This window comes from Myodes glareolus, chromosome 18 (assembly GCF_982192425.1).
Source record: "Myodes glareolus chromosome 18, mMyoGla1.1, whole genome shotgun sequence".
Classification (NCBI taxonomy): domain Eukaryota; kingdom Metazoa; phylum Chordata; class Mammalia; order Rodentia; family Cricetidae; genus Myodes; species Myodes glareolus.
In genome coordinates, this window is record NC_142043.1 from 65,816,860 (window position 1) to 65,832,243 (window position 15,384).

A 15,384-nucleotide genomic window follows, 5' to 3' on the forward strand; every position below is an offset into this window, starting at 1 on the left:
CGTTCCCTAGACAGACTCACAACACACTGGCTTTACTGGGGGGTGAAGGGAGTTCACAGGGTGTATCCTTGTGTTTCCCCCAGCTCCTTCCTTTAGCTTCTGTTTCTACTTCCTGGTCACTGGTGTGGGTGACCACACTCTGTACGAACCACAGGAAAAAGCTGCTCTCCTCTGGTAGAGCTTTGGTCGTAGCAACGCAGGCTCCTGTCAGAAGTCAGCCTAGACGGCCAGGATGCTCAGTCAACCTGGAGGACGCTGCTCCTGGCAGGTGGAGAGCCTGCCTGCATGGCTAAGCTTCACCTGGAATCTGACAGGCCCGGTCTCAAACGGGTTTCTGTTCCCAGCGTGCTTTACGCCAGACCTACTCCTTGGGTGACTTTGTGTCTACTGCTCTGATTTGCTTTCTGTTGTTTGATGGTTTCGTCCTCGGAGGGCATCCTGTTTCCCAGTGTTTAGTTTGCTCTCCCAGGCTTCTCAAGAAGATGCAGAAACTTCGTGCAGCAGGACCTGTCCCTTTCCATGGCGTGGAGGCCCCAGACTGGGCATTTTGACATCATGGTTTGAACACAAATGTCCCCCATAGCCTCATACTTGATTACCAGTTTTTGGTGCTGCATTGAAAGGTTGTGAAACCTTTGGAGGACATGGGCCATGAGGGTGGGGCCTAGGGTTTTATAGCTGGCCCCACTTCCTGTCTGAAGATGCAGCGTGGTGCCTCCTTGCCACGATGGACCACTTTCCTTCTTAAACATGACCCAAAACAAACCCTTCTGCCCTCAGGAGCTTCTTGTCAGGCATTTGTTACAGTTGGACAAAAGCCCGACAGGTCCCCTGGTGCGGTGCTCAGCTCCAGACGCCTGGCTAGCAGGGGCTGAGCTGCGGGGCACTAAGAGTGAGGAAGAAGTAGAAGAGGTTGTGGGCCAAGAGGCCAGGACAGCTCCTCAAGCTTTTTGTGTGGTAAGGGTGCGCACCCAGTAGCTTGTAGCTGCTGTCACCCCAGTGGGCAGAGGGGAAGGAGAGACCTGCCCCCCTCGGAATGCTGAAAGGCTCAGCCCTGTGAGAAATGTGTCTTTGTTCTCCAAAGCTGGGCCAGCAGGGAAAGGACACTCGGTGCTGAGAGTTCTCAGGGGTCTTAAGGCTCTGCTTGGTGCAGGGCTGTGAGCATCCCCTTGGGGAGGTCTACAGGGTACAGGATGGAACAGGGCTGAGGCCATTGGCTACTTCTGATTGGCCCAGCGTAGGGTCTCAGCTCTGTCCTCTCTGCAGAAAAGGCAGGGCTCGGAGCTGTGGGTTCGGGTCCAGCTGACAGGGCAGGACAGCTGTGCTGTCCACTGGTGGCTTGGAGGACAGCTCTGGAGGCTTGATGACAGCTGCTTACGAGGAGGGCAGAAGCAAGGCCTGTCCTGCCCCCACCCAAAGTCATCCCTAGGCAAGCCGCAAATCGGGTTTGTAGGGAGGCCGCTGGTCCCACTTTGGAGTCTTACCCAGCTGGGTCTGACCTGGGTGCCCCAGCTCTTACATTTGTTTCATTTTGTCTTGCTTGAAATTTTATTACTTGTTATTTACTGTGCATGGGTTGGGGGAGTATATGTCATGGCGCACATGTGCGGGACACTTGTAGGGTGGGTCCTGGGGCCGGAACTCGGTAGTCAGGCTTGGCAGCAGTGCCTCACCCACCGACCCTGCTCACTGGCCCTCTCCCTTGGTTTTGATAATTTCATTTTCAGTATTTTTTCCTAGTGGAGGTAAATATAAGAGTTTTAAGAAATGAGAGTGGGGTGGGGTAGGGAAGAGGAAATGGCCGGCAGCTAGGAAAACGTTCGCTCCAGTGTAGGGGGAGTGAAGAACAGAAAGGGTGGAGATTCTCATTATTGAGCCGAGGCTACCTGGTTATCGGAGAGCAGAGATGGCAAGCAGAGAGTCCTCAGTGGGCTGTGGAAGCGAGTTCTTTTAAAACATTATAGAGTCTGGAGAGATGGCCCAGTGGTTAAGAGCACTGGCTGACTTGCAAGGATCCAAGCTCAATTACCCAGCACCCAAATTGCAGCTCATAACCACCTGTAACTCTAGTCTCAGGTAACTAATGCCCTCATCTGAATTCTGTAGGCACCAGAAACTCTTGTGGTACACAAACATACACACAGGCAGAACACTCATGCCCATAAAACAGTAAGTCTAAAAGTCTAAAAGATAAACACCTAACTGGTGAGTGCTATGTACTGAATTGAGGATGTACCATATTCCACAGAAGCAAGAGGTCCAGCCTGGGCTACCACAAGAAGCGGTCCTTTCAAAGAAAGGGGTGGGGGCTGGGGTGTAACTCAGTACACTCTGTGCTTAGCATATTCTAACTTAAAGACAAAAAATTAAAAATAAATAAATGAATAAGGAAAGAAGGAAGATAGTGTACAGAAAGTGGGTTGAGAGGAAGGAGAGAGAAAAAGAGAGGGAGGGAGGGACAGAGACAGAGGGAGGGAGACACTGGGAAAGAGGGAGGGAGACACTGGGAAAGGGGGAGGGGGAGACTGGGAAAGAGGGAGGGGGAGCTGGGAAAGAGGGAGGGGGAGCTGGGAAAGAGGGAGCGGGAGACTGGTGGCCCCAACATCTGAAAGACAAAAACAAAGGAAAAGGGCAGCAGTAACTGGAAACAGACACTCCCAGCAGCCCTTGAGCTACAGAAGAATGAAATGACCTGGCTTCTAGAAAGTGCAGGCTCAAGGATGAAACAGCAGAACAAAATGAAAAAATCACCCTGAGGGGACTTCACAGACTGGAGCGGGACACGGCAAGAATCAACAGATACAGCCTGGAAAACAGTGTTTGCTTATGTTTTGTTTTTGAGACATTGTTTCTCCTAGAACCTACTCTGTAGACCAGGCTGGCCTCCAACACAGAAATTCACCAACTTCTGTCTCCCAGAATGCCAGGATTAAAGGTGTGTACCACCACCACCTGGCAAGGAAAACAATTTAAATTGAAGGCTTGAAGCAGTAACAGTAGAAGGGGTTTTTTTTTTTTCTGTTTTTTTTTTTTTTTTTCCCCAGAGACAGGGTTTCTCTGTGCTGCTTTGGAGCCTGTCCTGGAACTAGCTCTTGTAGACCAGGCTGGCCTCGAACTCACAGAGATCTGCCTGCCTCTGCCTCCAGAGTGCTTGGATTAAAGGCGTGTGCCACCACTGCCCAGCATTTTTTTTTATTATCTTTTAAAGGCCAGCGTTATAACAGAGAGAATGAGTATAGACAGACTTAAAAGCAAAAGTCCTTACGCAGTTAAAATAAGGATTCACGTGGGGTAATTCACGCCTTTAATCCCAGAACTCAGGAGGCAATGGCAGGTGGATCTCTGAGTTTGAGGCCAGCCTGATCTACAGAGTGAGTTCTAGTACAGCCAGGGCTACAGAGAGAAACTCTGTCTTGAAAAAAGGAAAACAAACAAACAAAAAAGTAAGAATTTCATAAATAAACCAAACAAGGCATACAAGATGGCTTAGCAGTTAAGAATTGCTGCTCTTGCAAAGGACCCACATTAGGCTCCCAGGATCCATGTCTGGCAGCTCATAACCAACTGCTAACTCCTACTCCATGGAACTAATGTCTTCTTCTGGCCATTGCAGGCAGACATCCATGGCACAACGACACAAGCATATTCATTCAGACACATAAGCAAAGTTATATATATATATATATATATATATATATATATATATATATATATTACATATCAATATATATATTGTACAATATATATATATATTACAGAATGGGTTCCTGAGAGACAGCTCCTGACTAAGAGCATTGGCTGCTCATCCAGAGACCTAAGTTTGATTTCCAGCACCCACATAGAGGCTCACAGCAGTCTAAACTACAGTCCCAAGGGATTCAACAACCTACTTTGACCTCTACAGGCACCAGACACTCACATGGTATGCAGATATACGTGCAGGCAAAACACCCATACACCTAGGAATTAATAATTAAAATAATGTGTGATTTTGACAAAATAAGCCATCATACTGAGAAAAAAATGACACTTGGTGAAATATCGGCCTTGAGCACAGCGTCTAGAGTCTCATCAGGAGCCTAAAGAATGTGTCATGCTGGAGGAATGTGCAGTCATAAAACTTAGCTTGAACGGAGCTAAAAAGGACGTACTAATATTCAAAATGTTATGGGATGGGAATCACAACTTCCAATTACACTAGTCTGAGGGTGTTACTCAATAGTGGAACACTCTCCTGGCACATATGAGGCCATGGGTTTGACCCCCAGCATCACAACCAATTTCTCTAATTAAAAAAAATATATATTTATATAATATATATACATATATTATCTTTTAGATTATTTTGTGTGTGGGGGGGTGTTTCGTCTGCATATATGTCTGTGTACCATGTATATGCCTTGTGCCCATGAGGCCAGAAGAAGACTTAGATCCCCTGGAACTGGAGTTGCAGTTATGAGACCCCATGTGGGTGCTAGGAGTTGAACTTAGCCAGTGCTCTTAACCAGAGTCCTCTCTTCAGCCCTCTTTCTTATTTTGACTTTTGTTTCCCACTTATTTTTATTTGAGACACTCACATATTCTAGGCTGACTGCAGCCAAGGATGACCCTGAACTTCTGGGTCTCCTGCCTCCACCCCGAGTGCTGGGGTTACCTGTGTGCACTGTCTCTGTGTACGCTGGGTGTCTTAGGGTCTCTGCTGCTGTGACAAACACCATGACGGAAGCTGCTGGGGAGGAAAGGGTCTATGTCAGCTCACAGTTATAGTCCATCACCAAGGGAAGTCAGCAGGAGCTCAAGGCAGGAGCTGGTGCGGAGGCCATGGATGGGTGCTGCTTACTGGCTTGCTTTCATGACTTGCTCAGTCTGCTTTCTTTCTTTTCTGTTTTTGAGACAGGGTTTCTCTGTATAACAGTCCTGGCTGTCCTGGAACTCACTTTGTAGACCAGGCTGGTCTCGAACTCTCAGAGATCCACCTGCCCCTGCCTCCCAAGTGCTGGGATTAAAGGCGTGCGCCACCACTGCCCAGTCCCAGGCTGCTTTCTCATAGCATCTAGGACCACCTGCCCAGGGGAAGCCCAAGGTCCACAGTGAGCTGGACCTTCTCCCACCAATCTTCATTCAAGAAAATGTCCCCTAGGCTTGCCTACAGGTCAACCTGGTAAGGAGAATTTCCTCAATTGATTTTCCCCCTTCCTAAACAATCTTGCTTGTCATCAAGCTGACTTAAAGCTAGCTAGCATAGTAGTCAAGGCCTATATCTCCTGTCCCCTAAAATAACTGTGTGCACAAGCATGTATCTGGATCCAACCCTACAGCTTCCATAGAACCCAGCCAGAACTTGGGGCACTTGTTCCGTAGCTGCCAACAGCTGACTCATAAGTTCACGCTGGGCAAAAGCCTCAGAAGACCCAGCTCAACACAGAAGGAAATGATGACATTACTGACATTAGGATTGGATGTAAAGCCACTGCCATCATATGGAGTCATCCCCGTAAAAGAATTCACAGTGGAGCTCAGGAGTGAGCTGGGAAGAGATCTACATAAAAGCAGTCAGCAGGGGTGGCTGGCAGGGAGCAAAGGCATCACTGTAAGGCAAAGGCAGACAAACAGGGCCAGGACAACGGGGAACTGACACCCATCACAAGGATGAACTATTTGGTCCCCAGCACTGGAAAAAAAAAAGTTAAAAGGCAAGGGTGGTGGCGGCATACACCTTTAATCCTAGCACTCGGGAGACAGAAGCAGACGGATCTTTGTGAGTTCGAGGCCAACCTGGGCTACAGAGCGAGTTTCAGGATAGCCAGAGTGGCTATATAGAGAAACCCTGTTTTGAAAAACAAAGACAAATGTTTTTGAAAAAAAAAAAAAAGACAATGTCAAGAGAATAAAACAGGCCACAAAGTGGAGGAAATATACATAAAAGACACAGTTAATAAGGGGTTATTACCAAAACATACAGAGAACTCTTTTTAAAAAAAATAATTTAACTCTATGAGCATTGGTGTTACGGTGTCAGATCCCCTAGAACCAGAATTACAGACAGTTGTGAGCTGCCATGTAGGTGCTGGGAACTGAACCCTGGTCCTCTGGAAGAAGAGCCGCTGCTCTTAACCGTTGAGCCATCTCTCCAGCACCCAGAGAACTCTCAAACACAAGAAAACAATCTAACTTAGAAATGGGCAAAAGAGCTGAGGGACTCTTAATGAATACACACAGATGACGAATAGCAATGGTGTTCTTCATCGGACGTCACTGGGGAAATCACAGATTAAAACAACAGTAACACAGACCAGACAGAAGGGCCAAAATCCAAACGTGGACGTCACCAAATGCTGGCAGACGTTGAGAGCAACAAAATCTCTCATTGCTTGGGCAAGAGTGAACACTGAGACTCGCAAGCAGTCAGAGGGCTGGGGGTGAGTGTGAGTGCTGAGCCCCAGATGAGACCTCGACCAGCCATCCCAAGGCTCAGGGCACACAGGAGGGCTGGGGAACGCTGCCTTTTGGAAGTGATGTGGCTACTGCACTCATTAGAGCAGCTGGAGTCAAAACCTGCATAAACGAGGGCCCTAACCAGTCTATCAAAGGTGAGGGAGGGGCTAAAGAGGCCCCGCCCATCCCTGAAGAGCTGTATTAGCAGTTTATGGTTGTTGTGGGGGGGGGTGTCATTTCTTCATCTGGGTAGCTAATGGTAAGTTGTCCACATGTCAATAAATAACCCCCACCCATGCATATGTGGGCAACCCTAGTTAAAAGCTATAAAATACATGAAAGTGGATGGGAACTCGTCAGGAAGAAGAGATCAGTGGGAACAGAGTAAAAATGACCAAAATGGATCATATACATGCATGAAATTGTCCAAGAATTTACAGAACTTTCATTGTTAGTACGAACGCTGGATGGCTATAACCACTTGGTTAAGATGATGTGACAGTTTCATAAAACTTCACTTTTACTGTAGATCTAACAATTTTCCACCCAAGGGAACTAGAAACACAGCCACACAAAACCAGCTCACAGCACATTCTAGCAGCTTCATAGCTGCTCAAACCTAGAGGCAACCAGGAGCACTGGTCAGTAGGTAGATGGAGAAGCACTGGGACATCTAGGCAGTGGGGTGCCAGGCAGCACGGAAAGGCAGCGAGCTGTCATCCTGAGGAGATCATGTCTGTATCTGTTACCAAGAAGCCAGTCTGAAAGCCACGCTGACGATGAGCCTACCGTACGGCATTCTGGGAAAGGCAAGCATATGCACATAGTGAAAAAAGACTTTCCACAAGCCAGTGGGTGGGACAGTGGATAGATAAATAGACCTGACAGATTAAGAAAAAACTACTCCATGTGCCCAATGTGGTGGTGCACACCTCTAGTCCCAGCAGAGGCTGAGGTAGGCAATCTCTGTGAGTTCAAGGTCAGCCTGGTCTACACAGTGAATTCCAGGACAGTCAGGGCTATGTAGAGAGACCTTGTCTCAAAAAGACACAAACAAAAACAACAAACCTACTACATGTGGTACTATAATGGTGTACATGTTAAATGCTTGTTCAAGCCGATCCAAGGTGGGGTAGCAAGAGTGAAGGGAACCTGAGGTAGACTGGACTACAGGTGGTAAGAACAGGTCAACACGGGCTCAGGTGGAATATTCTACCCCAGTGCAGGATGCTGGGATATGGGCAAGCTGTGTGTGGTGGTGAAACTCACAGCCTAATTACGTGATTTTGCTGTGAACCTAAAAAAAGTTTATGCAAATCAAAACCTTGGCCAGGACATTTCCAGGAAGCACAATGATCCAGTAGAGGTGGGCACAGGAGAGAGGATGGGAAGTGATGATGGGGAGGAAACCGAGGCAGGAACGGGGGGTGGGGTGGGCATGAGTCACAGGGAAAGGGAGGCAAGTGGCCCTTGTGCTCTAGAGAGACTGTGGCAGCTTGGGGGAGCAAGAGCTGGGCTGGTGGGAAGGACACAGAGTGAGGAGCCAGCGAGGGGCTGCGAACAGGAGGCAGCCAGGATGTGGTGAGAGGGCTTCAGAACATCAGGGAGGAACTCTAGGCACCGGGGTACCCAGAGCCAGTCTCAGGAGTGCTGGGCACTGCCGTGCAGACTGGAGGGAGGTGTGGTACCGAGGGGAGCTCTCCCTGTGATTTATGCGGAAGACAGAGAAGGTCCAAGGGCAGAGCAGTGGGCAGGCAGGGCTTCCTGAGTCCTGAGGTCCTAGGGATAGATAAGAGGCAAAGCCTGGGGAGGGAGTGGTGAAGGTGAGAAGCTGAGGGAAGGAGGAGAGAAGCAGGGACTCCAGTCACACTCAGATGCTCTCCAGGGCTAAGATTAGCAACGAGGACAGGGAACCAAATGCTAATTGGGGCCAGGGGCGTTAACACGTTCTGAGTAGGCAAATCAGTTATGACTGGGTGTGTGTGCAATGATTTCTGAAGAACAAACATTAGGGTGGTAAGGAGCAATAACATTCATTTTGTACAAATCAAGCTCCTCAGTGTATAATGCAGGCTGTGGTTCACCAACAGCGGAATGGAGGGACTAATGGAGGCACAGCCATGCCACCAAGTATTAGCCATGCGGGGCAGCCTTAGGGGAACTCCCTCCGTGGGGAGCTGAGCACAGGGCACCTGGAAGAAGCTTCCACTTTGAGGGGCTGGTGATGCGCTCAGGTGGTACAGGGCTCACCTGGCATATGTGGGTTTGGTCCTAGATACGTTTTTTAACTGACTGTAATCTCAGCACTCTGGAAGGGAAGGCAGGAGGATTGACGTTCAAGATCATTTTTGGCTACAGAAAGAGTTCAAGGCCAGCCTGGGTTACATGAAACCGTATAAGAAATCCATATCTGATAAAGTGATGCCCCTCTCCCATCTGTACAACTATGATTGGAGTCCATGAAAAGATTCACAGCAGGGCATGGCTGTACACAGCTATGCAGGGGAAGATGGAGAAAGAGAGAAAGAACACAGAAAATAGAAGAGAAATAAAACAAGGTGGCCTTGGGCTGGGCATGGTGGTGCTCGCCTATAATCCCTGCAGTTGGGAGCCAGAGGCAGGCAGAGCTCTTTGAGTTAGAGGCCAAGCCTGGTCTGCAGAGTGAGTTCCAGGCCAGCCAGGGCTGTATAGAGATCCTTTATCAAAACAGCACCAATGAGGGCTGGAGAGATGGCTCAGCGGTTAAGACCATTGCCTGCTCTTCCAAAGGTCCTGAGTTCAATTCCCAGCAACCACATGGTGGCTCACAACCTGTAATTACAATCTGTAATGAGGTCTGGTGCCCTTTTCTGGCCTTCAGGCATACACACAGAAAGAATATTGTATACATAATAAAATAAATATTAAAAAAAAAAACAGCACCAAAGAAAAGAAGAAACGGAGAGGGGGGTTGGAGAGATGGCTCAGAGACTGGCTGCTCTTCCAGAGGTCCTGAGTTCAATTCCCAGCAACCACATGGTGGCTCACAATCATCTATAATACTGTCTGAAGCCCTCTTCTGGCCTGCAGGCATACGTGCAGACAGAGCACTTGTCCCTAAAGAAAAATAAGTAAAATTTTAAAGAGAAAAGAAAAATATGGCATTTATATAAAAAGAAATAATATATATACAATATACACATACATGAACACACACACACGTCTTAACTCAAAGCCACTTTAAGTTAACCGAGTGCCTGCTATCTGGTGGCAGCTAGACTGAGCCAGCAGGGGATTTGGGGCCTCTACTTGTGCCACAAGTGAAATGCCACTGTGAGCGTGGCACCCTTGAGGGCATGTGGTCACAAAAGGGGCTGTGTGATGCCTGGTGAGGACAAAGGAATCTTGGCTCATTTGAATTCTGAGTAAAATATGCAAGGACAGGGGAGGGAGCGCTCAAAGAACTCAGACTCTGAACTTGAGGGGGAGCAGAGGAGAAGCCAGGGCAGAGAAGCACACTCCCAGGAGAGGGAGAGAGGCCAAAGCCAGTGGGACTCATCTCCACCCCCAACCCTCACCCAGAGTGTCACAGGCTTGCCTCAGCTGGGATGAGAAAAAAAGGGGACAATGAAGACACCAAGAACGGGAAAGTTCTTAGCAAGCAACATATATCCATATATACACAGAACTTTGATTTACATCCACTCTTTGCCTGGTACAACTTCTCAGGGGTGTCGTATGTTAAATCACTGTGACACTCTAGAGCAGTGGTTCTCAACCGCCTAATGCTGCGATCCTTTAATACAGCTCCTCATGTGGTCATAAAATTATTTTCATTGCTGCTTCATAACTAAATTTGCTACAGTTATGAATCATAGTATAAATATCTAATACGCAGATGGTCTTAGGCAACCCTTATGAGATGGTCTCTTGATGCCCCCAAAGGGGTCATGACCCACAAGTTGAGAACCCCTGCTCTATAGGATGCCCTGGCAGCCCACCCAGGGGCCGCATCTTGATTCTCTAGACTGCATTGGTCCCTGAGGGCAGCAGGCAGAGGCTGTGCTGGGAGCACCATGGCTACCTTGAGCCTTTCCTCCCCTAATCTGGGCATCTGTCACTGTTCTTTCCACAGGAGTCAGGGAGACAGGAGAGGGGGGGAGGGAGGGGGTGTGTGTGTAAAAAGCCACTGTCAGCCGCTCCTGGGGAGAACTATGGAAAGCTGTGGAGGCAAGTTGCCTTGGTGAGACAGGCTTCTTTGGAAATGCCTGTGTCCACCGGGTCCTGCACCAAGTGCAGCTTGAGGGAGGGCCACTGTGGAGTACGATGGCTGCCCAGAAGGACCCCACCCCAGAGCGACTGCGGTGGAATGAAGTAACGCCTAGTATAAAACAGATGTTGTGATTCCCCTGTTTGTATGAAACTCAGAACACAGCGGGGTGGGGTCCCCTTCTCTGCAGGGCGCTGGCAGCTGTGGCTCTTGGACTAGTGACCACCGCCTGACGGTCAGGCATGAGCGGAGGCGGAAGGGTCCCTGCTTGGTTATGTAACATTCCTTTGCCCGGCTCAGCTTCAAGAGTCTGGACAGTGTGGTCTCCAGAGGGAGAGAAATGACAGATGGATTTAGCACTAATGCTGAAATCATGCAGGGCAAGGAAACCAGACACTGAGGGGCCTGGACAGCTGACAAACTGGCTGGAGGGCTTCTCCGGAGCTCAAACTTGAAGTCACATGGTGCCCAGGCAAGCTGACTTGGGCACAGGGTGAGCACCTGTCCTTCTTCTTCCAGAAGAAGCTGCTGGACTGGAGACTAGGTGAGGACAGGCTGCCTGCCTAGAGCTGTTTCACATCTGCCATGGCTGTCTCCATGAGCACCGACAGCTCCCTCCTGGGCATGCCTGTTTCTGAAGGACCATGGCAAAGCACACTCCTTAGTCACTGGCTGGGTGGTGGAGAGCCTCTCCCCTCCCCCCATGCCCCAGCCTCAGGAGGGCAAGGAGACTCCACTTGAACAGCTGCTGTGGAAATGATAGGCTGAGCATATCCAGACCACAGGGACAAGGCTGAGGCCACCTGTGGGGAAGGAAGAAATGGGATACTGGTTTTCAAAGCAACAGTTCTGAAACCCTGGGGCGACTGCTGGGTTTTGGAAGAAGGGAACAGAAAACTGAGAGCTGATGGAAAACAAGTGATGTAACTCCAAAGGGACCCACATCTGGAACTGCACACAACTGGAACTGGACACACATCTGGAACTGCACACAACTGGAACTGGACACACATCTGGAACTGCACACAACTGGAACTGGACACACAACTGGAACTGGACACACATCTGGAACTGCACACAACTGGAACTGGACACACAACTGGAACTGGACACACATCTGGAACTGCACACACATCTGGAACTGGACACACATCTGGAACTGGACACATCTGGAACTGGACACAACTGGAACTGGACACACAACTGGAACTGGACACACATCTGGAAAGGCAGTGAGGGCAAGATGGCTGGATGCAGTTGCACTCTAGCTACATCCTGTCAAGAACAAGTTTTCAAATGTGTAGGGACACAGGGACAGCATTTTATAAAGACCGGATGGTGAGATTCTTTCTTCTAGCATGTCTTCCTGAGGCCTTGGAAAGCAAATCCCACAGAGCTCCTGCTTTGCTGACTGTCTGGTTAGGTCTCCCACCCCAGTGGGGCACACCCACAAGCCAAGGGCACTCCCCCTGGGTGGAACCACCTGCCTCCTGCCAGCAACTTCCTGTTCTAGCCTCAGTTTCTTGCCCTGTGAAACAGGGTTCTGCCCCGACTTCACAGGACCGTGTAAGGGGTAGTGTATGTCCTCGAGGTGCACGGAGGCTAGGATGATGTGGGATAGTATTCCTTTCTGTTAGAGAATGAACCATGGAACTCCAGCACTTGGGAGGCAGAGATTGGCAGATTTCTGTGAACTGATGCCAATTTCTCCACAGAGAGTTCCAGGTCAGCCAGGGCTACATAGGGAGGTTCTGTCTCAAACCAACCAACCATCCCACCCCTAAATTTGCTCTGAATTGCACCAAACAGGAGAATTCTACTATCACAAATCATTGTTTGTTACCTCCTCTCCCTTAGTAAAATCCAGAGCGGGTGAAGGCAAGCCTGCCTCTTCACAGACCACAACAGGTGCAGTGTCCACTCAGGGGTCGACTGCTTGAGTTCTGGCCACTCAGACTCAAATGCTTCAAACTGGCTCAAAATACTTGCCTCCCCAAAGAGTTGATTTCTAGGGCCTAGAGACCCACAAGAAATGAACCTAACTCACACAGAGGTCACCATGGAACTGCTCAGTAAATACTTCATAAACTGTGGGTAGCAGTTTGGAGCCCCCTGGCTGGTCCGCACTAGCGCCCGAGGTGAGGTGGTTAGATTGTCCTGGCCTTCGCAATGCCAGTTCCTCTTTGTTGCTGACACCCTCCTTTCCACGCTACCACACATGCCGAGGGGCCTGCGCTGCTTCTGACTCCAGGCTTCCAGCTGGCGGAGAAAGCCCATAGGCAGCCCCAGTCCTTGAGGTGAGCAACTACTATGCAGTAGTTAAGAGCAGAAAAGCCTGAGATGTCTCCCTTACCTGCACACAGGCCTCAGCTGAAGCATGCACACAAACTCCGGTACTGCTGATCTGTAGAAAGCTGGGACTTTGGGGCCTTCCTAGGTGCCTCTTAAGGCCAACATAGGCAAAGTTTCCTTGTTTTCAGTTGGAGAGTTCTTTTCTGGACTCGAGGATGTACACATGGAGTCCAACAGGGAAGGAACACGAGGGAACCCCTAGACCGAGACAGTGGTTCTGAAATGTCACCTCTGAACCCTCCTCTCTAAGGATCAAATCTCAGAAGGCTCTGGAGACCCAGGGCCCGGGACCTGAGTGTAACCCTGCCCGACTCGCCCCAGGGGACGAAGACTGTGGAAGCCCAGAGCTGACCTCTCATGGTCCTCTGACTTACAACCTCTGAAAGCCCAACTGCTTCACAGTGGGGCTTATGTGTGTGCAAAGCTCTGTCTTCCTCCAGCAGCCTCACAAAGGCTCCACTCTCTCAGGGAAAGCTCCTCCTCCGTGCGCGCAGTTCACACTCTAGCCTGCGGAGGCTCTGCGCTGCGCCACTCCACCCTGGGCTGGGTGAGGACTGCTTGTCTTCCACAAACCACCTCAGCCTCCTCAGAGCCCTCTTTGCTTAACCTCACCTGTCCCCCGCACTGTTGTTCATGAAATTCAAGGGACCAAAGGTACAGGGTCCCTCCATCGATGGTGAAGACTCCACAGAGGGTCACAGCTTCCATCACCATGGACTGTGCAGGTCCGGGCAGACCTACTGTGCAGCCTTCTGACTTCCACAATTTAGAACCGGAGGCCACTCAGTTTGGTTTATCTTCATCTTTGTGCGGCATGATCAGTGATCAAGTACCTAGCCATGTCAATAAAGGACCAATACGAGGGCAGAGGAAGCTGGGTGTCGTGGTGCATGCCTTTAATTTCAGCAGTAGAGAGGGAGAGACAGGTAGATAGATCCCCGTGAGTTCAAGGACAGTCAGGTCTAAAGGAGTTTTGAGACTAGCTGAAGCTATACAATGTGAAACCCTGTCTCACAACAAAACAAACAAAACAAAACAAAAAAGGGGGCAGAGAAAGCAAAAAGAGCATACTTGCCGGGAGATGATGACACACACCTTTAATCCCAGCGCCTGGGAGGCAGAGGCAGGAGGATCTCTGTGAGTTTTAGGCCAGCCTGGGCTATAGAGTGAGATCCAGGACAGCTAAGGCTACACAGAGAAACCCTGACTCAAAAATTCAAAGAAAGAACATCCTTATTATTTGCGCTGTTTGACGAAGATACCCCAAAAGCACTTGGGGGAGCAGTAAGCACAGCAGATCACTAGTTAGGATAATTGTGCATCCTGATAAAACCAATATGTCACCTTGCTTCCCAGTATGAAGGCAGGACCACAGTAGAACGGACGACCACGAAGTGAGTCGCACACTGATAGCAAACACTTTGACTCTGCAGCTCCTTCCCCAACCACATTACATCAGCTTGAGGCTGCTGAAAAATATCTCTGTAGAAAGTCAGGCCTAAAAATCAAACTCAGGGAGGTGCCTGTCTCCTTCAGGCCAGCTATTCTAACTCATTCCTTCTGAAGGGGGTGGGGCACGGCAGCAGCTGACTCAGTCAGGGCATTGCAGCCTCAGCGAGGATTCTGGCCAGCTAGAGGCACAGGCACCTGAAGATTCAGAACTCTAGCCCCGCCTCCAGCACCCACCACCAGAACCCCAAGAGCCATGGACATTATGAAAAAGGGACACTTTCCTTTTTCTCTTTGGGATGTGGGGACTGCCTCACACATGCTAGGCAAGCACTCTACTACTGAGCTCTGTTGAGACAGTCTCACTACGCAATCCTTGGCAAATCTAGAACTCACTACATAGATCAGGCTAGCCTAGTACACACCATGATACCTAGTGTTAGCAGGCACTTTTAAAAATGCAATTCTGGCTATCTGATCCTATCCACACTGGTTCCACATTCATTCTGCTTGTCAAACTGTAGGGATTTTTAAAGCCAGTCATGATTTCCCTTTTGTACTTTTTAGTACAGGGTGATGTGGTTAGGGAAATAGTGGACAGACAGATTCACCTGGTGAAGGATATGGTGTCAGCACCCATTGCTGCCCCTCCACTGCCTAGAAGCCAGTGAGGAGCCATGTCCACACACAGGGGGAACTACTAGCCCGTTTCTAACACCTTGGTGTTCAAAGGCCCGGGAGAGGACAGATGTGGACAAAGTGTTGGTTAGCAGCCAGGCTGCAGCCCTCCCCAGGGAGTCTAATGACAGAGATGGAGAGGTAGGTCCTAGTTGCTGTCTCCAGCACACAGCTAACAGCCAGTGCATCCAGGGCAGGTAACTAAGCAACAGACCCAAGGA